This window comes from Artibeus jamaicensis, unplaced genomic scaffold (assembly GCF_021234435.1).
Source record: "Artibeus jamaicensis isolate MK-2021 breed Jamaican fruit bat unplaced genomic scaffold, CSHL_Jam_final contig_519, whole genome shotgun sequence".
NCBI classification, from domain to species: domain Eukaryota; kingdom Metazoa; phylum Chordata; class Mammalia; order Chiroptera; family Phyllostomidae; genus Artibeus; species Artibeus jamaicensis.
This window is the reverse complement of record NW_026521871.1, coordinates 9,430,045-9,457,921: the sequence shown is the minus strand read 5'-3', so window position 1 is coordinate 9,457,921 and position 27,877 is coordinate 9,430,045. Positions and strand designations below refer to the sequence as shown.

The following is a 27,877-nucleotide window of genomic DNA, read 5'->3' as shown; positions in this document are numbered from 1 at the left end:
GGAATAGAGCAAATGTAATGGCATAATCAATAAAAAAATAAATTAAAAAAAAGAAACTATAAGCAATATAAAGTAAAAAAAAAGAAAAAAAAGAATGTAAGAGAAGATTAAATGGTAACAATTTCTTTGCCACTATATATCTGTTTCTTATCAGTAAATTTTAATTAGCAATCTAGGCCCAACACTTTATTAAAAGTATTCTCTTGTACCAAATTTACTAAGAGCAGAGATGGTTTACTGGGGGTTTTTTGACCCTTAAAGCACATTATATATCTTAAATTTTGCCCTTACAGCACATAGAATGATGTTGCTTTCACAGATGAGGTAAAGGCCAGTTGCCAAGGTAAGCCAAAGGTGAGTCCCCACAGCTGTCATGTCCTAAATCCCATGAGTCCTACTTGTTCTAAGTCACACACAGCACCTGCCTCCCTGCCCCAGCTGAGTTCAGTCACCTGATATATTTTAGGTACTTGTTTTGACACTCAGGCTTTTTTTGGTTCGCATCTCCTAATTCTCATCTATTCTAATTTTTTTAGTTCTGTAAAATGAATCCCTGAGAAAAAGCAAAAAGATAACTTTATTGCCCGATTATTGCCCGATCGATAACATGATAATGTCTTCTGTTTCCCATTACTGCTCCAAGAAAACATTTTCTAAGCTTTGCCACATGCCTATAAATGTACTATAGGAAATAAAAGTTAAGATCTTATTGTTTTAAATATTATTATGAAGCCAAGAGAAGCTCAACCATTGAGGTTTCTTATAAACTCTCAAAAACACCTGTTTTCTTATATATGTGTGATGTAAAATCCTAAGAAGGACAAATTACTAATTAGACCAAATTGTGCACAGAAACAGAAATGTGTTGCTAAGTATGACACCAAAGAAATTAACTGCATAACACTTTTCACTTTTCACTGTCAAAAGCACCTCATAAATAAAATTAGAAGTCCAAGAATAAGTTCCATTTGAGGGTCAAATGAAAAGATGCATAAAATCAAAGATGGTTCTATGAACCTGTAAGAATACTTTCTCTAATTGAATGTGGATTCATAAATAAAATATATACTCATCCACTCTTAAAAGTTTTAAGGACACTTGAACTGTAAGCTCCGGGGGAAAAATGTGGAGAGAGCCTTGATTCCTGTTACCTCAAGTATCTCAGACTAGCATGGTCTGGAATGCTCTATTTTAAGACAACAGCATTTCCTGCTATCTGTTCTAAATTAGGTTAAGTTTATTCCCACATACCTCAGCCTCGGCTTATCACCTGAGCCCTGCTGACAGGCCATGTGAACTGAGATCATCAGTTTCTCCCAAGATTTAGCCCAACTTAAAATATCCTCTCTTTTTTTCTTATTGGCCTCCCTAACTTTTTAAAAATGTTGTGTCAGAGACCATAATTAATTCTAAAAACTTGCTAGAGGAAGACACAATTGTGAACAGTTCTCAAGCAAGAAATGGCTGACCAGGAGCCAGATGCTGCCAGCAGATGTTATGTATATGACTAGCCCAGTGTTCCTTAGAATTTTGATCCAGTTGCCAACATAGAGAGATGCAAACATTTCACATTAAAATTCAGATCTGGCTTCTCCTGAAAAACCTGAAAATCTGACCATGTCGGGGCCAATTCCCTACATGGCAATGCCTGGTGAACGCCTACCAGCAGCCGCCCCTTCAAGAGAGAGAATGCACCCTCCAGTGTGCCACAGTCCTCTCCTCTCCTATTACCTTGCATTCAGTCCAATTCACTTTTTTCTTGCTTGCCCCTGTAGGCATTTAAATTTTGGTGTTTACTACTTCTACCCATATAAAAGACCTTAAATAACAATTCATTCTCCTCACCACCCACTTCAAGTTCATTATCAAATCCTACCAGTTATACCTCCAAAGCTCTCTCTTCCCTTGTTTCTGCTTCTACTATCACCACCTGATTGCACCAACATGACATCCTTAAACTATCCCATACCCTCCTAATGCATCTCCTCTTTTCTAATCCTCCTCCACTCCATTCCTCACACGTCAGCCAAATACTTTAAGGTAACAATTCTGACCACAAAATATCTCCCCTTACCCACTTAAAACCATTTAGTACTTCTCAGTGCTCTTTGAAAAAAGACCAAAATCTTTCACAAGGCCATAGGCTCCACAAGATCTGGCCAATAGTTCCAGTCTCCTCTCTTGCCACTCTTTCCTTCACTGACTCTGCCCAGGTCTTTCTGTTGCTCAAATGCATCCAGTCACTTCCTGTCTCAGAGCCTTCACACATGATGTTGTCTTTGCAGGGCTGATTTCTAGTCATCATTTAGATCACAGCATCCAACAATGTACCCTCTACATTACAAGGTTTCTCCCATCCTGAATCAGCTCTCTCAGCTATGTTCTTTCAAAGCCTAATGACTGATTTCATAACATGAATGTCATAGTATTTTTTAATAAGAGAATCTGACTGCATCTGCCCTACAAGGTCTTCAGAGTGGCTCTCTTATTTAGGCAATATAGCAGTGATTAGGTAGCCTGGGTCCTCTGATGAAGATGTAAGAAAATCTACTATAACCCTATCAAAGATGCCCCTCCTCAGATCCTTGGTTTGCAAAATGGAAAACCATGAAGAGAGGTACTGATATGCACAAAAGACTCTAAATCCTGCAGGGAGGGAAGTCACGGATACCCCAGTCAAGATGGTCAGGATTTAGAAAGATCTATGGGAGGAGATGAACATTGTTGCTAATAAGACTAAAGTTCCCAGAAATAAAGCAATTACTTCAAAGTAAGAGGAAGTCAGGTCAGTGATTGGGACTCAAGACAAGTCACCCAGTAACCATGGAGAAGCTTGTAAGTACAAAGTATGTGGGCAAGGCAGGAAGTGGCTAGAGCACCACAACCATGCTGTGTAGAACCTGTGCAATGGGGCACAATGTTGTGCACAAGACTGTAACTCATAAAGAGGTCCCTATGTCCTGGTAGGGTACCCCACAAACAGTTGCTGATATAAGGACATGGGTACAGGTGGTTCACTTAAAAGGTGATCCCAAGAAAAACGAAGGCGAGATTACGGCACCAAGATCAGCAAGTGAAGGAAGTCTATGCAGGGTGCATTTTAAGAAGGTTTCTGCTGTGTGCAGTCCAGCTCAATCCTGCAGAAGGAGCTCTAAGAGACAGTGTAAAATCTGATTCACAGTTACACCTCCATTCATCACTGGCAGGGGGGCTGCTCGCCGGGCACCCCCAGCCTGCACTGCATGGAAGCCAAGAGAAAGCCCTCTTGCATGTTCCGATACAGAGATGTGAGTGGGGCACTGATGGTATCTGCTACTCCACACATGGCATACCTGTGGCTGAGCCTGGCCACTGGGACTGGGTTGGCCTTCCCTTACAGAACCATACAGTGGCGACTAGGAAGGGCACCAGCACCTTTCAGCCTGAGGAAGACCGGCCTCAATAGTGACACCTTGTGGCAGAAAGATGCAATCACGTGGCAGACTGGTTGGCCTGAACTCAACTCTGGTTCTTGGTTGTGCGATTTACATCCATATTCCCCTCACTTAGGAGCAGTGTAATCTCAGGGTAGACGGTCAAGGGAGGAGACAGGGAGAAGTGTAGAGATGTGGGAGGAAGCCCTAGTGAAAAGATCTGGACTTCCAGCTATGTAGAAAGGCAGGCTCCAGCATTTTTAATTTGGACAAATGAAACTGGGAGCAGGGTTTTTGAATCGATACAGGACTAATTCCATATCAATTTGTGTAATTATTTGTTCGAGTCTCCCTTCCCCCCTACTTTAAATCCTACACTGCAACTCAGGGTTTGACATTCATCTTAACATTTGTGGGGCCCAGGCAAGAATACAAACGGAGACCCCAATACCATATGTATATACACCATTAAAGTTATAAATCAAGCCAACAAACTGGTAAGTAAAATACATTCTATCCCTCTACCTCGAAAAATATAAAGATGTGGATGTTGAGGTTTGAATTTTGATCTCAGAATTCTTGGACTCTTCAGAGATCTGGCCAAAACATGTTAGCAAGAGGCAGGCCTGCCCCAGCCAACAACCCTCTCCCGGCCACCCCTGGCTCAGCAGGTGAAACCTGCAAACTGCACACTAAGCGAGCTCCGTTTATGCCAGGGGCCAGCAAACTTCTTCTATAAAAGGCCAGACGGTAAATATTTCAGGCTTTGTGGGCAACGCAGTCTCCGTCACAATGATGCAACTGCCATTTCAGCAAAAAAGCCACAGTTTGTAACCAAATGAGTGTGGCTGTTCTACAATAAAACTTTACTTAAAAAAAACAGGCATTAGCTGGATTCAGCCCACAGGCAGTAGTTTGCTGGCATCTTGTCTATACTTTCTCAAATAGGTACCCCTCAGCAATTCAAAGATCAAAGATATGCACACTGGTGCCATGATCTGACCTCAGAAGAACAGACCTGGTAAAGAAACCCAAGAAGGCCCTGGAAGAGAACTCATGGTCATTTTGGCAGGGAGATCCCAGGCCTGTGGGTACCCCTAGAGGGCCCTGGAATGCCAGGCACAGGTTCCAGGTGGGCACCTCCATTTGGCCCTATGCAACCAAAGGAGGCCCTGTAGACTTAGCCCTCACAAGTCTGAGGTCCTGGGCAGGATTCTTCCTGCCAATATCTAAGGGTACCCAGGAGGTTCACAGGAGTTTCTGAATATTTGAAAAAACATGTTTAATATTATACCTTCATCATATCATTGAAATCACTTACGTGGCAGTTAACGCAACCATTTTGTAATTGTAGCCAGAAAGGTGAGACATAGTAGTTTTATAAAAGGAAAGAGGGGACCTCAAAATCACATCTGGTTGGAGTCATACTCAAATTTATTGACACGTAGCCTTGAGCAAATTACTTCACTTCTCCCATCCTCACTTTTCTCATCAATGAAATAGGGATAATAACAATACTTTTCACCATGATGTCTGAAAGGTTACATAAAATGATAGAAGAAATGTAATCAGCACAATGCCCAACATACAGCTAATGTTCAATCGAAGCTAACTCTGATAATTCCAACACTACCAGAACAAAGCACAGTGGTTTTGAACCTCAGAACTGTCTTAGAATTCTCTAAGCGCACTAACTTGCCTTGTCTAACACTCCTGAATCAAACTCAGCCTACTATTCAAAAGTGCTCAAGACATCAACTATTTTTTAAAACTGGAGAGAAAAATGGGCATTTTTCTCATCATCTGTGGGTTACAATATTATACACCTATATTGAAAGTCTCAATAATAAACATTTCTTCCTTAAATGTCACAGTGATATAAATCAGAGGGTGGGGGAGGAGTCCAACTTGACATAGCAGAGATTTTAAAAACCGCTTTCACATCATTCTCCAAGAAGCTGTCTGCAGCTCAGACACATTCATCCACACAGTACTACTCTCCTGCAGTGCCTCCAAACCTTTTCATAATCACTGTTTTCCATGTGCAGATTTAACACGATTATATGTCCAGCTGCCCTGGCTATGTTTTATAGTAAGGAGCTTGAGTGAAGAAGCTGACTACACTCTGTATACCCAAGGACTAGTTAACTTCACTTTCCATTACCTACTTCCATTGTTTTAATTTCAAACTCTAACAATGTATTCTAAAGGATTAAATTTAAATCCTAAAACACCTAAAAATGTTTGTTAAAGGAACAAACCACTATCTAGTACACAGACAACTACAAGTTAAAAACACATATAGCAAAACCCCAAACAATAAACAGTAAAAACAAAACATAATTTGAGATGCTATAACAACTTATACAAAATTATGATTAACATAAAATGCTAATATAACAATATTACTCATTGTCTCATAGTTTCATAAATATAACAAATTAAGTGAGTTATACTGAATAAATAAGGTTTTAAGATTCATTTTCAAAATACCTGTATATTTCTATTAATCCACAAATGTAAAATGTCAGTTTGCAAAGCTTTAGTTATATTTACAAAAAAATTTCAGAAATGACTGGGTCTTACCCTAAAATATTCTCAATCTGTCAACTAACAGATGTTTCAGAGAAAATGACAGAAAGGTAGGAGAACAACAACCTCTTATCCTTAAAAATCCACTTACACAAAATTTTTCTATTTAAAATCAACATGTAAGGATTACGTCTAAATAGCCTTTTACTAGAAAAGAATATGTGCATAATCAGATGGACGAGGAAGAATGTTAGCAAAGATTATAAGCTATTCCAAAAGAGAAAAAGGCCACAATCAATAGCAAGGAATGGGAAATTGTTTAAATGTGAAAATTTTAGAGACAAGCATTTATCTATGTATTCTGGAAAGAAGATAAAGAATAAATGTTATATCCTAACACTGGGATATCTTTAAAATAACTGATCACCATGGAGGAATCAAACGAGACTTTAGCAAGGGCCAAGTTCAGGGTGCTGATGGTACTCAGAAACCCCTCTAAAAACTGAAATTATAGTGAATGAGAGTCAATAACTGCATTAAGTCATCAAGTAACTGAGTTAAATCTTTTAGTGTACGGATAAAGGTAAGCTTATCTAAGACAAAAATATATTAGAAGAGAAATTATGGGACATGATTCAAATCTATTCAACAAATACTTCTAGAGAATAAATCAGTAATATGGTTTCTGACCTTCCAGAGACCCAAATCCCTCCATTTCAAAAGGGAGCCACAGCCCTCTTATTCAGGTTTACATAAGCAACTCCAGTTACTATGAAGCCTGCCAGGTATGGGAACCCTAGAAATAGATGAGAGCCTCTCTGGGAGTGCAGGGTCCTATGAAAGAAAGAGGAGTACTAGAGAGAGAAAAAAAAGATTTTTAATGTGAGCAAGAACTGAAGAAGACAGGGCAGATCCATAGTCATGTGTTTTAAAGAATTTACCAATATCATAAGAACTTAAGATTGTTTTTATTTCAATAATCTGAAAAAAATGATGCAAAGATATTCTTTTTCTTAATCCTCACCTGATAATATGCTCATTGATTTTAGAGAGAGAAAAGAGAGGGGGGGAAACATCAACATAAGAAACATTGATTGATTGCATCCTGTACTCACCCCCACAAGGGATGGAACCCGCAACCTTTTGGTGTATGGGACGATGATTCAACCGAGTCACCTAGGCAGGGCTGTAAGGATATTCTTGATTATCACAGCAGCCATTTTCATTGAGTTTGAGCAATAAACAAAACCCTAAAGAATCACCATGGATCAGTGAGAAATGAAGAAAAGATGAACTTTTGGGAATCTAAATGATGTGTTCTCACCAGTTGAAAAATAAGAGCATCAAGTTCCTCAGCATTAATAAAAGTTTCACAGAAGCTTAATATCATGAATATGATAGATAAATTGAATCATCACCCAGCACACAGCAGGGTATACCAGTTGACTGCCAAAGAACCCGCCCAGAACAGTCAGCATGGTATTCCAGTTACAGGCAGCAATTTCGCTAATGTGGCTAAATTAATGTTGTTAATTTGAATTAGTAATATTAAATGTACTTAATTTCTAAATTGAGTTAGGATTTATAAAGGTGTAGAAGCTAAAAAAAGAAACCTTACCAACTTTATGTTTATATAATTAAAAGTATCACCACAATAACAATAATTTAAGTCAACCCGGGGGTTCTACAAGAAATTATTTCCTTTAAAAGGGATCTCATCCAATTTTGAAAAACCTTGATTAAGTGATTAAACATATACTGGGTTTTAGCCCTAAATCTCTCATTTATTTACTATTTAACCTTGAGAAAGTTAACAAACCTCTCCAAGCCTGCTAAGTATTAATACCTCAGTAAGTAACAATGGCCTCAGGAATAACAACAGATACTGCACAAAAATAAGATGAGTCATGAGTAAGTTGGAGAGAGCTTAATTGCTACCACAGCCTGATGCTTAGTGAATACTCAGTACAAAAACCTTCATCATTATCAATATTAACTACAAACACCTGTGTTGTTTTCTTAAGGCATGTTCATCCAGTTGTTAATAACTAGCTCTTTGTTCTCTACTAATTTCACATGACTATGAAAGCCATGCAATTCTGAGCCCTGGGACTTCTGGCCAAGATGGACTCATAGGTGGAAATAGTGTACCTCCTCACACAACCAAGTTTATGAACAATAAATATTTAAAAACTAGAACACAACCAAAACAAAGAGAAAATTAAACTGTACTGAAGTCCAACAACAATGAACCGTTCATCCAGTCCAGTAACAGGGGCAGAGTCAGCAGCTATTGGAGAGGGGTCATGCAGGAGAAAGCAGCTGGACCCACCCAGGTGGCAGATGGCAGATCCCCAGTGGGGTGTGGCAACAGGTAGACCCAGTGAGGACACAAGGCGGCTGGCTGACCAAGGTCACACTTTCGTGTGCAGATAAACCAGGCTAAGGAGCAAGCTGTGAGATAGAACACGCAACCCAGGGCCCCAATGCCAGGGAATAAAGCCTAAAAGCACCAACTGGAAAAACTTTTGGGGGTCGAGGTGCTGGGAGAGGCTCCCAGGCTCACAGAGAGTTCATTGGAGAGACCCACAGGGTTGTGGAGGGTGCACAAGCCCACACATCTGGGAACCAGCACCAGAAGGACCCAATTTGCTTGTGGGAAGCAGCAGAGGGGACCAAAATCCAAGAGAGAGCAGAAAAAAAAACCATTGCTCCTCTCTGACCCCGCCCCCACAACCCAGCGACCTGGGTTGCCTCACCCTGGTGAACACCTAACACTCTGCACCTCAAACATAACAAGCGTGAACAAACCAAAACATTATGGCTCAAGAAGAACAGCTCTAAGCCCCAGAGCCAATACTTCTAAGCAACAAAGAGATAGCCAACCTATCAGATGCACAGTTCAAAGCACTGGTGATCAGGATGCTCATAGAATTGGTTGATTTTCATCACAAATCAGAGGAACAAATGAAGGCTTCACTAAATGAAATGAAGCAAAATGCACAGGAAACCAATAGCGATGAAAAGTAAACTGGGACTTAAATCAATGGAGTGGACCAGAAGGAAGAAAGAAACAACCAAACAGAAAAGAATGAAGAAACAAGAATTCAAAAAAGTGAGGAGAGGCTTAGGAACCTCGAGGACATCTTTAAACATTCCAACATCCTAATCATAGGGGTGCCAGAAGGGGAAGAGGAACAGCAACAAGTGGAAAACTTATTTGAACAAATAATAAAGGAGAACATCCCCAATACAGTAAAAGAAATAGACTTCCAGGAAATCCAGGAAGCTCAGAGAGTCCCAAAGAAGTTGGACCCAAGGAGGAACACACCAAGGCACATCATAATTACATTAGCCAAGATTAAAATGAAGGACAGAATCCTAGAAGCAGCAAGAGATAAGAGGACAGTCACCTACAAAGGAGTTCCCATCAGACTGTCAACTGATTTCTCAAAAGAGACCTTACAGGCAAGAAGGGGCTAAAAAGAAGTATTCCAAGTCATGAAAGGCAAGGACCTACATCCAAGATTGCTCTATCCAGCAAAGCTTTCATTTAGAATGGAAGGGCAGATAAAGTGCTTCTCAGATAAGGTCAAGTTGAAGGAGTTCGTCATCACCAAGCCCTATTATATGAAATGTTAAAGGGACTTACCTAAGAAAAAGAAGATAAAAAATATAAACAGTGAAAGGACAGCAAACTCACAGTTATTACCAACCACACCTAAAACAAAAGCAAAGTAAGAGGACAGTTAGATCAGGAGCGAACCATAGAAATGAAGATCACATGGAGGGTTAGCAACAGGGGAGTGGGAGGAGGAAAGAGGGGGAAAAGGTACAGAGACTAAATAGCATAGATGGTAGGTAGAAAATGGACGGGGGGAGGGCAAGAATAGTATGAGAAATATAGAATCTAAAGAACTTTTGACACATGGACATGAACTAAAAGGGGGGGAATGGGGAGAGTGGGTGTGCAGGGTGGAGGGGAATGAAGGGGGAGAATGGGACAACTGTAATGGCATAATCAATAAAACATTAAAAAATAAAAAAAATAATCAGGAAACATTAAAAAAAGTTCTAAGCCCTAACATTACCTTCAATTTCAATGATGCATTCTGTTTTTAATATATTTTATTGATTATACAATCTAACTTATACTTTCCTCTCATGTTTTTTATTTAAAAAATCAAATCTATGGAAAATTTGAAAAAAATGGTGTAATGAACATTTGTATATTCTTCATCTAATATCGCCAGTTGTTAACACTTTGTTCTCACATATATATTTTTGTATTTACATATAGGGTATGTATATGTGTATGTGTATGTATATGTACATGTATCATTCTTTTTAAGTGACAGGGAAAGAACCACCAGCTCTGATGAACAGTCAGTATGAGACTCAACCTGTTCTGGGTACTGGACTGTGAGTGAGGCTTCTTTCCTTTATTTTTTTATTTTATTTTCTTCCAGAATCTCCCCCTTTCTGCACCTTTCTAGCCAAATAAGTAAGAGGAAGGAGAAGTGGAGAGGGTAATAACAGTTATACAGCCATCAAGGGCCTTATATTGGCAGATTACTTAACCAAGAACTTCTGCACCCATTTTACAGGACAAGCAACAGAGGCCAAAAGGAGTGACCTATGATGAGTCACTGGACTTTCTGGCCTAACACAGATCTGGCTTGATATGGCTGAGCCAAAAAGGAACAGGCCAAGTTGGGGATGGGAGCTTAACCTCACAATCTCTGGTATTTCCAGCTGAGTCAAATGTCCTTGCTGGCCTTCAATCCTCTCGATTATGTGATCAGTAGGTAGTAACCTACTGATCCACTCTCCTCTCTTTTTCTTAAGTATATTTTATTGACTATGCTATTACAGTTGTCCCAATGTTTTCCATTTTGGCCCCCTCCACTTGGTACCACTCTTCCCTCCAGCAAACCCCCCTCACCTTAGTTTGTGTCCATGGATCATGCATATAAGTTCTTAGGCTTCTCCATTTTCTATACTATTCTTAACATCCACGTCTGTTTTGTACCTATCATTATGCTTCTTATCCCTGTACCTTTTTCATTTTCCCCCTTCCTCCTCCCCACTGATAACCCTCCATATGATTTCCAAATCTATGATTCTGTTCCTGTTCCAGTTGTTTGGTTAGATTCTTTTTGCTTTTTAGATTCAGTTGTTGATAGTTGTGAATTTATTACAATTTAACGTTCACAGTTTTTATCTTATTTTTTAAATATATTTTATTAATTATGCTATTACAATTGTCCCATTTTCCCTTGTTCCCTTCCCTCCACCCTGCACACCCCCTCCGACCCACATTCCCTCCCTTTAGTTCATGTCCATATGTCATATAAGTTCTTTGGCTTCTACATTTCCCATACTATTCTGACCCTCCCCCTGTCTATTTTCTACCTACCATCTATGCTATTTATTCTCTATATCTTTCCCACTTCTCTCCCCCTCCCACTCCTCTGTTGATAACCCTCCATGTGATCTCCATTTCTGTGGTTCTGTTCCTGATGTAGTTGTTTGTTTAGTTTCTGTTTTAGGCTTGTTTTAGGTTGCTAATAATTCTGAGTTTGCTGTCATTTTATTGTACATATTTTTATCTTCTTTTTCTTATATAAATCCCTTTAACATTTAATATAATAAGGACTTGGTGATGATGAAATCTTTTAGCCTTACCTTGTCTGGGAAGCACTTGATCTGCCCTTCCATTCTAAATGAAAGCTTTGCTGGATAGAGCAATCTTGGATGTAGGTCCTTGCCTTCCATGACTTGGAATACTTCTTTTTAGCCACTTCTTACCTTGAAGGTCTCTTTTGAGAAATCAGCTGACAGTCTGATGGGAACTCCTTTGTAGGTGACTGTCCCCTTATCTCTTGCTGCTTCTAGGATTCTGTCCTTCATTTTAATCTTGGCTAATGTAATTATGATGTGCCTTGGTGTGTTCCTTCTTGGGTCTATCTTCTTTGGGACTCTCTGAGCTTCCTGGATTTCCTGGAAGTCTATTCCCTTCACCATATTGGGGATGTTCTCCTTTATTATTTGTTCAAATAAGTTTTCCACTTGTTGCTGTTCCTCTTCCCCTTCTGGCACCCCTATGATTAGGATGTTGGAATGTTTAAAGATGTCCTGGAGGTTCCTAAGCCTCTCCTCACTTTTTTGAATTCTTGTTTCTTCATTCTTTTCTGTTTGGTTGTTTCTTTCTTCCTTCTGGTCCACTCCATTGATTTAAGTCCCAGTTTTCTTAACATCACTATTAGTTCCCTGTACATTTTCCTTTATTTCACTTAGCGTAGCCTTCATTTTTCCATGTAATTTGTGACCAAATTCAACCAATTCTGTGAGCATCCTGATCACCAGTGCTTTGAACTGTGCATCTGATAGGTTGGTTATCTCTTTGTCACTTAGTTATATTTGTTCTGGGACTTTGATATGTTCTTATGTTTGGGCTTTTTTTTTTTTTTTTTTTTTTTTTTTGTCTTATGAAGCTGGGAGTCTCTCCTGCTGCTTCAGTCCCCACAGGTATTTTCAATAGGTGTTTTGAGGCTTTATTTCCCCATGCTGGGGCTCTGGGTTGTGCAGTCTGTCTCACTCCCCAGTTTTGCCTGTTTTATCTGCGTGAGAATGTATGACTGCTGGGTCCGCCAGCTGCCTTGAGCACCTCGCTGGGTCTGCCAGCCACCACCTGTGAGCCCAGAGTCTGCCCACTGCCATCTTGCATACCTGGGGTCTGTCAGCTGCTGCCTTGTGCACTGGGGTTCACAAGCCACCAATTTTTTTGCCAACCCCTCTCCACCCAGCACCCAACTCCACCCTTTCTACCAGTCTGGATGAATGTGTCTATTGTAACTTTTTAGTTGTCAAACTTCTGTACAGTTTAATTTTCTGTCAGTTCTGATTGTTTTTTCACTTCTAAATTTTTGTTGTCCTTATTTTGGTTGTGTGAGAAGGCACAGCGTGTCCACCTATGCCTCCACCTTGGCCGGAAGTCCTCAGCGATCTGTTCTTGAAAGACCATATAATTCATTGAATTATTTAAAAAAGAATACTAGCTATGTGGTTGATTTTACATGGATCCCAGGAAGTCACATAGACCCTTAAGTACAATATGTTTATTCCTCATGAGCAAAAGAGGAAAAATAATATTAAACATGTTGCAATGAATCTAAAAAGTTTAGCTGGTTTAAAAACTTCACTAATCAACTTATACATGAGAGTAAAATTTTAGCCAGTGCAATAAGTTGCATCATTTGTTCAAAACATTCACTGTCCTCTCCAGTTGGCTCATGCCCTACAGTCTCTCTCCCATAGGAGGAGAATCCTGCCTGCCCCACTGATATCAGGCTTGGACATGTGACTTGTTTTGTCAAATGCAACATAAGCTGAAATGACATGCCATATCCAAACAGATGCGGTAACAGCCATCTTATGAGTAAACCATTGCTTTTTCCTTTCTCTACTATGAGAAAAGTTCATCCAGGAAAGGAACTATTACCCCAGCCTGAATCCCAGAATGAAGACAAAGTGGAGCAGAACTATACATAACTCGTGAGAGAGAAAGCCACTGAGATTGGAGGTTCTCTTGACATAACCTAGCAGTATCTGACTAATACTCCCATCTTGCAAAGATACAGAACTAAAACAAAACACTTAACACTAGGTAAAAATACAGGTAGGGCAACATTTTCTCACTGATTTATCTCATTTCTTTCCTGCTTTGCCACAAGACCAATCTAGGTAATGTCATCCTTTTGGAAACAAAATATCCCATGTTAGGTCTCTTTGTAAGTGCAAATCACTTATAAATGATATATTTTAAGACACAGGCACATATAACCAACTGTTAACTATCTTCAAATATACATTTTCTTTATCATTCCTGGGCCCTGAGTTATTTCCTAACAAATAGCTGTTCCTGATGCTTAGACAACAGGATGAAGGCAATCATCAGAAAGGCTCAAAGGAGGATTAACCCTGCAAGGTAAAATAGTTATGCAACAATGGGTGTGGGCTGGAACTCATGACTTCAGTGATCAGCACCGTGAGGGACTGCCCTGGAGCACAGCCTCACAAAGAGTCCAAGTGTGCTTGACCCAAGCCCACCTCACCACAGGATGTTGAGAAAAAGGGAGCCCACACACCTGTGATTCCATCTTATAATGGCCCCATGAGTTCTATATTGCACCAAGTGATGCCAGTGTCTTCCCTTGAGCTTTCTGCAAAACAGATAAGCCAACCCTGATAGGTCTGTAAAGGCAACAGCCATGTCTCATTCATGTTTGTATTCACGTTCACTACTATTACACTTGCAATTAAAGGCAGCTCAGTGTGGATCAGTTAAAAGCATGGGCTTTGAATCAAGAGTCCAAGATTCAAATACCAGTTTCTCACTTATCTGGTTAAGGACCTTGTGAGCAGATGCTGTTAAGTGTCCTGCTTTGACTTGAACATTTTAAGAGTTCCCCAAAGGATTTTCCCTGCCAATATCAGCATCTCTGCTGAGGACTTATTTCGTACCTTGGAAAACTACTCTGCACTTGAAGGAAGCAAGATAGAAATGCCAGGAAATTAACTACCCACAAAAACAACTGACAGAGACATTTATACACCAGTGTTCATAAAACCATCGCTCACAACAGTCAAAAGGTAGAAACAAATTAAATGTCCATTGACAGATAAACAAAATGTGACTTCTTTTGTCAAATGCAACATAAGCTGAAGTGACATGCCACATCCAAATAGATGAAGTAACATGTTTATCCAAACATTCATTGCAACATGTTTAATATTGTCACATTTATATACCATGTTTTGTTTATTATTGGATAAACATATCATTTTGTTTATCATTGGATAAACAAAACATGGTATATAAATACAATTAAATATTCACTCTTAAAAAGAAATTAAATTCTAATTCATGCTTACATCATGCATGAACCTTGAAAATATTATGCTGGGTGAATTAGGACAGACATAAAAGGGCAGATACTGTATGAATCTACTTATGTGAGGTACCTAGAATAGAAAATTCATTAAGACAGAAAGTAAAATAGTGGTTGCCAAGGATTGGGGGCAGGAGGAATTGGGGTGGGCCATTGTTTAATAGGTAGAGTTTCAATTTGGGGTGATGCAAAAATTCTGGACACGAATAATGGTAATGGTTGCACAGCATTGTGAATGTACATAACACCAAAGAACTGTATACTTAAGACAGTTAAACTGGTAAATGTTATATTATGTATATTTTATCATGATAAAAATAAACATAATAAGAATAAAAATTTTTAAATAAAAGAAAAAAACTGACAGGAGATGCTTCCTCATCCTTCATTTAAGATCATCCTAAAATAGGTATATTACACTATCTCCAGAGTATCCTTATGAGATTAAACTCTAGTCACAGCTGCAGTAACTAACTGAATAATGTCCCATCTACTGGCTGCACTCTCGTCTCTGTGTCACATTCCTTGTTCACCTACTGGCATTCCCCATATGTCCCAAGTAATCACTTGAACTAATATACTTGTCTGGGGTTCTGCTTCCAGAGGAAGCTAAAGTAAGACACATAGGAAAGTTTCTTAACTTCTCTCTGAGAAGTGTTAATCTCCTCATCATGAGAAATAATACCTGAATCATAGAGTTATTGTTAAGATTAAATGAGATAATTCTTGATGTTCCTAGGGCAATGCCTGACACAAAGTAGGCACTTAATGTGAGTTTCTTGAACTTCTGGTCCAATAGTTACCTACCTTTTTGATAGAAGCTGAACTACATCTCTCAGTTTTGGTAAGAGATATGAAATTCAAGAGCTATTCTTTACAGTCTTCTACCTGATTAACATCTCCTATGATCTAACATTCACCATTTAACCACAAGGAGCATCAAAAAAACCCTGAAATTTTTGCATCCAACTCAATCCTTTCCTTAGAAGTGAGCTGAGCCCACAAAGGATGTTAGATAAGCCTGCATATATCAACTAGATCCTCCAGAGCAGACAGATCACCACCATAGCTTCCTGACCCAGGGAGTTAAAGGGCTGTGGGGTTAACTGTACACAAACCTTAATTCTTATCCTTCTTTCTCTTTGGGTCTGAATGCATCATCTCAGCATCACTAAGGTTTATGATGAAAACTAAGATGCATTAAGTCTTTTCCTACTCTACAGTGCAACAAATGAAATCATGGAATCGTAAAAATCCATTCAGATGTATGCTTTGTGAAGGGTCATTTTGTTTCCTTTGGTTTTTCTTTACTTGTCTGCCAAAATATACAGAGAATTTTAACACAATAATCACCTATTGCAATTAGCAAACCAAAGAAATAGGTTACTGACTTTGGTGGCTTCTACGACTGATGAGAAATCCAATTTCTATTTCATGCTTTTGTAGAAAAGACCTTTCTAAATATGTGGTTTTTTAAAAGTTAAACAAACAAAAGTTGACTGGACTACATGTTAAAAAGGGAAGCTCTTTTACATTTGCAAAAACAAATGACAAAATCCTAAATTTTGCCCTTTATCATAATTCCCAAAGGTTCTTCCAACTTCATAGCCTTTAACTTTGTTCTTGTCCGTCACAACTTCACACAGTTGGCCAACTTGAGTTCAAAGCATCTGACTAGGGGTAAACACCCTGCACACTGGGCATGTCTAATGGTTTCCATCTTTGCCTCAATTACATTACATTTATAAGGCTCATATTGCTCCCAATATCACTGCCTGCATTTTTCCATTTCTACTTACTTTTTATAAAATAATCACAAGATTCAAGAAATATTCAAATGATTGCACAAACTCTGATATACTACGATGATGCTAATGAAATAAAAGTACTTGTTAGCAGGTAAATCCATAATACAGTAGCTCAAAATGTTGGTTCACAAGCTAATGTACAGAAGTCAGGATTAATGTATGAGAGGCAGTGTAGCAATGTTACCAACTAATGCCCGAAATGTGGGATAAGTCATACAAAAAATGGTAAGTCAGAGGCAGCTAGTATGTATGCATGGGGCATTAAGTACAGTTCCAGCACATAACTCCCAATCTTGCACATACCAGGGAATAATTAAGCCATTTCCATTCATGAACTTATACAACTTTAAGAAGCTATATACACTATGAATTACTCTAAGTATTTCCAATTCTATTCATCTAACAGTCAGTTTAATTATATCCATTAATTGCAAACATTTACAAAATTTTTTAAAACAAGAACCATACTCTTTGTGCTGCGCTCTGCTCAAAACTCACTGAAAAGAACCTGGTCCCAGATGACATTCAGACATTCTCAAAACCAACAAGCAGTGTGGAGTCCCACTCCAGGTCTTTTATCAGGAGCATCTTCACTTAGAAAATGGTCTTTTAAAGGCTGAATAAATTATGTTTGATCAATGAAATCAGAAGAGGCACAATTAGGATTCCCAAGCATATTCATAACCTTTCTATTGTTTTCCAGGTCATCCTGCCACTCCCTCACCCCAATTTCAAACCCCATGCTCCTACAAACACCAAATGTAGGTAGTTACTGCCATGAAAGAGGAATGGAAGGAGAATGAAGAGAATTCAGCATCTCTGGTTGTGTCAGTCCCGTATTGAAACCCCTTGATGGTTGAGCTTGAACCTCACCTCCTTAGTGGATCACAGGGTCTTCATGCCTGTCACTCTCTGGCCTCTCGCCATCCCCCACCCCCAACTAAACTAATCTCCAGCTCCATCGGTCTTCTTTCCCATCCCCAAGCCCCACATCTCCAATTCTCTTGCTTACCTTTAGAACAGGACCCTTCCTTTTGTTATTTGTACCATCAAAACCAAGCTCACCCCAACTAACTCCACTTAGTGTTCCACCGCATCTTAGGTATTACCTTCTGCAAGAAGCCTTCTTTCATCCTTCATTCATTATTCTCCTAAGACCTCTATGACAGCCTGGGTGCTCCCCCGTAAGAGCTTCCATTACAGTAGACTTCTGGTTTGTCTGGCTACAATTGCCAAGTCTCCCAGAATCACCTGCTCTGTTTAGGGCTGCATTCCCTATGCCCAGCAGAGGGCTAGCATAAAGCAAGCACACATACATATGGTGATATATTATATAATGGCTTAACTCTTTGCAATAGAATCTATCATGAAAGTACACCAGCCATTCTTGTTTTCCGGGATAAAACAGCTGATAAAATGGCATAGTAAGTCCCTTGCATGGAAAAAAAAAAACTGTTGTAAAAAAAATTATTTTATATCTGGAAAAGGGCCAGATGATTTTGAAACATATCAAGAAGCAAAGATCCTTCAAATAAGGGTAAAGCTGGTAGCAAAACCAAAAATGGAATTTAGGTCTCTTGACTCATAGGTCAGTGCTCACATCTTTATATCCAAGGTGGCTCCTGTCAATGTATTTGAAACCTGTGTAGGAGAAGGCAGTTCTTTCTCAGACTTAACAAAAAAAGGAAATTTCCCTTCTGTATCTTGGCTAACTGCTCTATGTTCACAACCCTGATGAACAGCAGTCACTGAAACTCAGTTGCCTTTGTATCCACCCACATCATACAGGACCTACTTTCAACGAGCACCTAAGAATGCCACACTATCATCCCATTCACTACGCTACCTCCCACTTCTCTCCCCATGAAAACATTTCAGGAATAAGATGGCTAATGGGCCAAAATGGGAAACAAAGAAGAGGTAGGAGGAAATTTTACCAGAAGGAAAAAAACCACATCAAACACCCTCTCTTGGAGCCCAACGTGAAGAGAGTCAGCAACACTGCTCCCCTAGGATCCTGCCCTTTGAAACACAGTCTTGCTCCTCCAGGGGACAACATTAGCTTGGAGCTGGCTGGCAGGAAGGCAGTATGGCTAATCGGCCTTAAATGAGGCACGAGAAAGCCACCTTGTGTCACCAAGAAAATAACAAGGATCATGGTACCAGCCCAACTTCACATCTTGCAAAACCACTCAAACTTCTACCTTCAGAGCAAAAGTCTCCACTCCCAGAGCAGCTCCCAGACCCAAACCCACCTTCAATCACCCTGGGCCCACAGAGGACAAACTTCCCACCCTAACTACACCCACCTTGTTTTAGGGAAATCCACTACCCAAGAATAGGAAATTACAGTGCACAAGTTCATTCAATTTCTTATATAAATCCCTGCCTTTTCTTGCTATAATTAGCTATACTGTTCTAGTGGAAAGTCTCGCATGGTTTGCATAAGAATCTGAGAGTATTCCTAAAGAACAGTCACATTACTCAATTCCCATTCAAGTTCTGTCTTCTAAGTCACTGGGAAGTTGCCTTGAATTAATAGTTTGCTTTTAATACACTTACAGGGAATGTACTTTGCTGCCTGCAATTCATTCATACCCTGAAATCACAGAATGACAACTAACTTCAGTGGTGGAAAGCTCTAAGGCAGAAAAAAAAGAACAAACACGATCAGACATCCTCCCCCCACCCCCCACACACATACAAGAGAATTAAGTGAGCAAGATGTAAAATCTGAAGAACAAACCAGGACGAAGTAAAGTTTCTGGTATAAGGCATTTGTGAACACTGCCACTGACCTCTCCCCTACAGGTGTGCAACAGAGATACCTCCTGACCCAGCCCATACTCCTCCCGTGCTAGAACAGCAATCTCACTATTGACTTTGAGGAAAAAATTAGTCACTTAGTTCCTTCCTGAAAGTGCTGGCTGCCTTTATTTATTTGTTTCCTTCTCTCTTTTTCTTTTTTTTTTCTTTTTAATTTTGTTAAGTGCCACTGCGTGCCAGCAACTAGATATTCCTGGAAATTCAAAGCAAAAAAATCTGGAAGATGCAAGTGGAGAAGGAATGCCCAAAAGGTTAAAAGCAGAACTTGAGGTATATTCCTGGAAAACAAGACTACCCAAATGCTAAGGAAATCAGCTAGGGCTGAAGTTGAACTGGCCCAAAAGAGGGGTGACCAATTATATCAGCAAGTAAGTGAGTAAGGTCATGGCCTGGACTAGAACATCACAGAGGACTAGGCCCCAGATGTGAAAGAGAGAGCCTGTCTCTTCTTGGTGGCTTTGTTATTGACACTGGTAGGGCTCAGTTGTTGCTTCTGTTGTATTCATAGGACCACACACGGCTCCTACTAAATCCAGAGAAATTTTAGCAGGACTCAAACTATGGCTCTGCCATAGCATGAACTTTGAGCACATTCTTCATTCATTCAACTCACATTTATCGAGCATCTATTATGTGTCAAACACTCTCCTAGACACTGGGGACTCAGCAAAAGGCAAAAGCTCTTCCCTTCATAGAATTTATCAAATTCTTTGAGCTTTAGTTTCTTCACCTATGAAATGCGGATAATACACCTACCTTTATAGACAGCATAAAATAAGGGACATACAGCACATACCACACAGTAAATACTCAATAAATGGTGTCCTTCATAGAATACATAGCAAATCTATTCATGATTGTAAACTAGAGTATAAGTGCAAACTAGAGTGTAAACTAGAACTATCTATAATTCACTTCAATATTCCTAGTGCCTATCACATAGTCAGTGCTCAATAAATACTTCATAAATCAATAACTAAGTATTCAATCAATAGTAGCCATTATTATGGTGACTGATGATCATTATTCTTTCCCAAGCCATCTAGGTTCTATTACCTAAAAAGGTGTCTATGGTCATACCACCCTGAACATACCCGATCTTGTCTGATCTCAGAAGCTAAGCAGGGTTGAGCCTGGTTAGTACTTGGATGGGAGATAAAAAGGCAACAAGGCGTTAAAGACTTTTTTTAAGAAAGACAAAATGCACTATACAATATATCTTCAAACTGTTTAAATATGAAAACAAATACTTTTGAGCATTAGTATCCCAATTCAGAGATTCTATCAGTACAGAGACCTGCATGGACAGCTATTATAGATGCCTGCCTACTTCTTTCCTAAGCACAAAGTAGAAACAAGTTGGCTTGGCTTCAGGTTGATCCCAAAGATTAAAAAGTAAGTTCAGTACAGTTGAGCAGATATGCTAAAAGTGATCTATCAGTAAGGATAAGCTAAAAATATATGCTGCATAAACAATCATGAAATTTCAATGGCTTAAAACAGCAAAAAAATTATTTCTCATTATGTGCCCAATACCAGTTGACCGAAAGATTTGCTCATTTAATGTCTCAGGGGCCCAGAGAGAGGGAAACTCTGTTTTCAACAGGTGCTTCTGTGATCATCACAACAGTAGAAGAGAGCACTGGATGGTCTCACTCTGAAAATTGTGTTCTAGCTTACGAGTAATACAAGTCACAAGTCACTGGAAAGAGAGGAAGAGTGGCTATGGGGAACATTAACTACAGATGACACTAAGACACAACAAGCTGGGAAATAACAAAGGGATTTGTTAAAAGGATGCTCAAATATAACATCTGAACAACTCTAAGGTTCACATAATTCTGTACCTGGGAGGGTGTGTCAGATCATTTTAGAGCAATAGCCTAAACATAAAGACACCTCAGACAACATAATCCTGGACCTGAATCTTCAAAACAACTTTGCCTTTCTCTATAAATATACTGAGGGTCCAAATAAGCTTTCATTTAGAAAATTTTAAAAAAGTTTCCACAGCTGAAAAACATTTGAAAACCACTAATGTAAGCTAATTCCTTTATTTTACAAATTAAAAAAGTAGAGAGAGGAAAAGAAAAGGGAAACCCAGGAAGTTAGAGTGATCCCACCTCACCCTCAAGAAAGCTCCAGAATGTTTAGCAGATGTAGAAATTAAGTCCACTGGCAGAATTTGTTATACCGTTGCACCACCCTCTGGCCTTACCCTTCATCTCAGCCATCTTGAACTAGCACAATGGAGCCAGACCTAGACCAAAATCATGCCACATAGGTGCATCAAGGGTTCAATAAATGCTATGGTCAATAAATAAAAGTGCCGACACTACTACCCTAAATAATGATTCACATCGCATTAGCAGTTCTCTACATTACTCATCCCCTGCTTCCTGGCAAACATGAAGCCATTAGTAGAAGTTAATACTAACCTTCAGAAGACTATCATTTTCTTCTCAGATTACAGGTTAACAGCTAACTATGACTTGTGTTCACTCAATTCCATTTTCTTATGTTCCCAGCTTTCCTTTGTACCCAGCCTTTCCTCCACCTTCATTCACACTAAAACACTGGGTGTCACATACTGAAGTCTCAATGGTCTCTGCCATTTTCAAATCATCTTATACTTGCTAGCCCATGAAATAAAACTCAGACTTTTCAACCTGGAATCCGGTTATCTCCTCAGTCTCACCCCAGCCTACTTTTCCAACATCATCTCCACTGTGGTACTTATTCTACCCAGCCAAAGGCAGGATGATGGGCCTGAAAGTCAAAATGACGTAGCAATGAATCCTAGCATTTGTGAAAGTTCCTTAATGTGAGTTTTGATGTCTCACCTGTAAAATAGGTATGAGGACATCTACTTTAAGAGGCTCTTGAGAAGGTATGTACTGTAAGGATTATGTTTGACTACAAGTAATAAATAGTACAAGTGTCCTTGTACTATTAATTTACAAGTAAGGAATTCATTCCGTTTATGCAATAGGTATAGGGCATATGTGGCAATCACAAGGCCTGTGGCCAAATCCGGCCCTCCACTTTGTTTCTGCCTATTCGCAGTGTCAAGCTCCTTGCCCCTAGTTAAGGACTAGTTACATTTATACAGTCCTAAAATTCCATTCGGCCCTTTAAAGGCAACTGCAAGGCTGATGTGACCCTCAGTGAAAATGAGTTTGACACCCTTGGAGTAGGGGAAGGCAGTCTAGGCTGGTATATGGCTCAACAATGTAATCTAGACCAAGATCCTTTCAGAGTTCAGCTTTCCCATGTTTAATACATGCCCCTGCAGGGATAGTACCTATGTTCCCAGAAAAAAGAAGCACAAAGGGGCCAAAAGCTGCTAGGGTATACCAGCCAAGTGTGTCCTCCTCACTAAGCTTTCAGGGAAACCCCCATCCAACAATGTCCACTCACATTACTGCACGACCTGAGCCTTATGGCCACTCTAGGCTGTAAAGGAGTCTAGAAAAGTGAGATGGACATATTCCCATCTTAAACAAAACTGAGGTTCTTTTAGTTAGAAAGGACAGAATAAATGTTGAGTAGTCAACCAGCAATGTCTACCCTAATATTAAATTAGATATTTTATGTAAAGTGTTAAGCACAGTAACCTCACACATAGTTAACTGTTTGATAAAAAACTATAATTACTGCTATTATTATTATTATTATTGTTATTATCTACCTTATATGTCTATTATATTCACTGTTATTTCTGTATCAACAACATCATCCCTGCTTCAAGCACCAGGAAAATGTCATTTCATCCAAGAAGTCTTTCCTGACACCTACTTCTAATAAGAGATCCTATGATAGCAGGACCCACATCAGATAAAAACCATGTTCAGCATCCCATTCAGCACAGTCCCTTGAAATGCAGTATGTTCTAATAAATATTACCTTGGTAATTTAAGTAATTCATATAAATACTTATACCTGCTTTTAAAGTCAGCCCTCTAGAATCAAACATGGTGTATTCCTGAAATGCAGAAGTTAAACACTAGGTTCATATGTATAAAGCTAGGGTTGGGAGTGAGGGGACAAAGACTGCATTCCCCAAGAATAAGAAGAAAAATTATAAAATTCTTTAACAACACCCTACTTTTTGCACACTGTGGGAGTCCAGATTATAGTTCACCAAATATTCCTCCCCTACCATGGGCAGAGTCTACTTTTACCCATGGATGTTGGGCTTCCCCATGTGACTTGTTAAGTCCAAAAGGTTGTTAGTGAAAATGACATTCGTGCAATTTGGCTTGGCTCTTGAATCCAGTGATCTCCCACAAGAAGAGCATGCCCCAAGCATCTGCTATCCCTTGAGCCTGGGCCCCAGAACACATGTGGAGCAGACCCGAACCAGCCTGCAGCCTACAGCAGGGCCACCCCTCCAGCCTCAATCAGTCAAATCACATTCAACCTAAGGACTCATGAGTATGAGAATAAATATGCCTGTTGCTGTAAGTCAGGGAGTTTTGTTATTCCCCAAAAGTTGACAAATATATCCTTTACCATTTGATATATTTTAGCACTTCTTACATATTCATTTTGTTCTTTTTCTTCACGTGAAAAAAAAACAGGCTAAAGAATCTCTGCCTTTGGTACACCCAATTATTTCTATCTTTGGATCAACTGTTTTAAATTAATGAAACCAACATTGTTATTAATATCAGTGGGTTTTTTTGCTTTCTATTTATTCTACTAGCTCTCAAAAATGAAAAAAATCAAATAAAGTATCAAGAAATAATATAAACATTGCTAAAACTAAACTGTTGGCTGGAAAGCAGGTCTCTCCTATGACAGCCAAAATGTTAACATCTTAGCTAATAAAAGGGTAAAAGGATGCCCTAGTAAAACAACAACAAAAAATGTAAATTGTACAAAGTCATCCTCATCAAAGTCAAAGACTATCTTTGAGGTGAATCTGTGGACTCCAACACCATGTATCTAAGCACATTTTTCAGGATTACTGTTTTGGTAAGCCATACCACTGAATTTCACCAGTAAGCTTAAGTATTATCACTTTTCCAATGCAAAAAAAAAAAAAAAAAACAATTTGGGCATACTATTGTAATTGAATAATTTTCAATATGGTTATATTTAAGCACTAATGAAAAACAGTCTTTTTGAAAGTGAAAGAAAAAATAAAATTCCAATTCCTCAGCAAGGGAGACAGAGAGAGCAAGCCAGTTGAATGATGTTAAAAGCATGTATTCGACCAAGACCAATTAAAAATTTCAATTGGAAATTTAAGTATCAAGAAAAATGGAAGAGTGTGGATTTTGTTTTATTCTACCTTCTTGTAAGTCACCATCATTAATTTGGAAGCCAAACTTCCATTGGGCCAAAGCTGACCTACTAGAAATATATAAGTCACAAAGTTACTAAATTTGCCTACCAGTGGAAATGACAGTCTTTAAAGTGGCAAGGCAAACAGCACAGTACAAAGACCATCAACATGGCAATGGACTCTAAACAGAATAGGCCTTGTGTACACTGGGAGAGGCCACGCTTCAGACTGGACACATACAGACAATAAAACCAAAATTTGAAATTGAGACCACAGCCAAAATTACAGGCTCTGGGTCAGAGAAACCTGCATTGAAGTTCTCAATCTCACACTGAGCTGTAGCAAGATACTTAACTCTGTTAGTTTTTTCTATCTATAATTTGGGCATAATAATAGTACCCACCTCATAGAGGCTCTACCAAATTTTAAAAAGATAATGCATGTAAAGTACTCAGCAAAATGCTAGTGCATGCCATGCAATAACAATAATAATAATAGTAATGGCAATAATACTACCTTGACAAACCTGGCTCATGCATGAGGACTGTCCTAATCAGTGTACTCTGGCTCATAATCTGTTCATGAAATGCTGAATGCACAGTTTTGTATTCTCATCCAGGTACAGCTTCTATGAAGTAACAGCATTCTGGATTAACCAGTAATTTTTCTACTGAATTCAAGAAGAAGGATGTTGAAAAATAAGCTTTTCACTAACAGAAAATTGAGAAGCATCTGGTCCTTCTGCCCACAGTCCATCCACACATGAAAGTCTTGCTGGCAAAAGCCATGTTTCTGGCACTGTCCACATACCACCCCTCCAAACCGTGCAAGGCTTTTATTAAAGCACAGAAGCAGACTGACAAGATGGCTCACCTTAGAAGCAAACTCACCTCAAAGGCAACTCTTCTATGCTCCAGAAAGGATCTGGCTTAACCCCACTGCCACCTCCATACTGATACCCAAACTGGAGATGAAGAAGGCAACCTCACTTCCAGAAGTTGAGTTTCACTGTCAAAAACTAGAAGAACCCCTTCTATTTGTGGTAATCCTAAAAAATCATGCTTTTCTGCTTCAAAAATATCTTATGAATTCATCCAACAGAGCCAAGAGCCAAGTATTGTACACTGAGAAACAATGTGACATTACAAGGACAAGAGTGACCATCAGAGACAAAGTGCCACACCCTTTTCCGGAGAGCTCAACAGTAAATGGTGTGTCTTATAACAGAACCAGCAGTTCTAGAGAGAGAAGTGGAAAATTCTAACCCTCAACGGCCTCTCTCCCTACGATTTCATTCTTTACACAGATCCATTTCATTTTTAAATCAATGACCTGAGCATCCCTAAGTACTACAACTAATAAAGGGTGGCAGAAGAGACAAACACAAGCCAAACATACTTGCTTCTAAGCGCATTTTGGGAGACTTTTCTTCCCGCTTGTCTGCCTCTCACAGCTGGAGCCTCATACCTGGTGGAAATCAATGGTTAAGTAAAACCACTGATTTTAAAAAGCCAACCAGGAAACTAACCATGACAAGTGCGAGCTGCCCTCCTCTCCCGAGCATTGATTGGCTCTTGGGGTTCCACTGGTCCCTCTTGGGCCCACATAAATGGCAGATGTGGCTGTCAATCACACAGGGTACTGACAATTCATTGCTCCGGGAGTAAATTGCCTTTCATCTAGCAAAGGCAGGTAGCTACCTAAAATCGATCCACTCGTATAGAGCAGACCCTCCCTCTCTGGCAAAGAGAACAGAGACCCTTAAGTACAAAACAAATAAGGCAGGGCCGATCAGAGAGTTTATGAGAGCTGTTATATTATCCGCACCAAAGCAGCCCTAAAATGTCCTAAAGTGATCTTTCAAAGGCTTGGAAGGTAATTTAAAAAAAAAAAAAAAGAAGCAGAAAAATGGGCACAACCCTCTAAGTACCCCTTTTCTTGTATAATTCGGGGGTGGTGAGGGGAAGCGTAAGAATGTCGTTCAGTTTAATTTCACATCGTATTCGTTTTCCTACACCACTACCCTTATCCTCCCCAATTTAATCCAGCTTTATTTTCCCTGACAAGGAATTTTTTTTTTTAACACGCTCCCCTCAGAGTCCGTGGAGGCAGCCTGGAACCCCACCCCCTGAGCTGGGGCTCCACCTTTCTCCACTTTGTCCTGCTTGAGGTTTCCCGAGACCCTGGTCCCCGCGGACACCCACCCCTCGCAGCAAGAGGGAGGAAGCCAGGCGAAAGAGGGGGAGCCGAACAGAAAATAGGCGATGGCAGTGAGGGTGGCTGCAGAAGAGGGACTGCGGGAGGTGGCCGGGGCAGCCGGGACCAGCGAACGGCGCCCGCGCGCCGGAGGAAGCAGTGCACTTGTTCCGATCCCGGGGGTTCTAAGTGAAGGCAAATCCGCCTTTAGGCCGCCCCATCCTTTCGCCGCCCCATCCTTTCCCCGCCCCAGAAAGCCCCGGTGGAGAAGGATGGTTCACCCCTCAGCTCCCCTGGATAACGCATTGCAGCTCCCCACGAGTGAGGCGCACCCGGCATGAGAGATGCCGGGCACTGGCGCTGGGAGGGAGCCGGGCGCCAGCTGCCCCAGCCTCGGTGTCGACGTCTCACCTTTCGGATGCTCGCCCCGGGGCGGACCCACATGGATTTTTACAACCTCACGTCGCCTCGGCCCCGGGCGGCCAGGAGGAGCCGGCGCCGAAGCGCCAGCCAGCAGCAGAGGGAGGAGGAGGAGGAGCCGGGCTGGGAGCGAGGGAGGGAAGAAGGGAGGGTACTGCTCCGAGGGCCCTGCCGCGCGAAGCCGGGCGGGGCTGACGGCCAAGGGGGCGGCGCCCGCCGCAGTGTTCCAGACGCGCGCTCGCTCCGCGTTGCCTGAGCGCGTCTCAGCCGGGCCGCAGCACAGCCGCTCAGCGGGCCTGTGCGCTGGCCCGCGGCCCTGACTCACATTCCCAGCATTCCCGAGGAGCCGCTCGGGTGGGGGGGTCCGGGCTGGGAAGCGGACGTCTCCGCCGGGGGCAGCAGAGAGTGCCCGGCCCCGGGCGTGGTGCGCTCGGC

At 40.4% G+C, this 27,877-nt stretch overlaps 1 protein-coding gene across 1 annotated transcript in view; it reads right to left on the bottom strand.

Moving 5' to 3' along the window:
• Positions 1-27,509, bottom strand: part of ERC2 (ELKS/RAB6-interacting/CAST family member 2) — a 982,831-nt gene extending 955,322 nt beyond the window's left edge. The window contains exon 1 of the mRNA XM_053669554.1: positions 27,434-27,509. The gene's annotated coding sequence lies outside the window, so the exon portion shown is untranslated. The remainder of the gene's footprint in view (positions 1-27,433) is intronic.
• Positions 27,510-27,877: the final 368 nt, after the last annotated feature.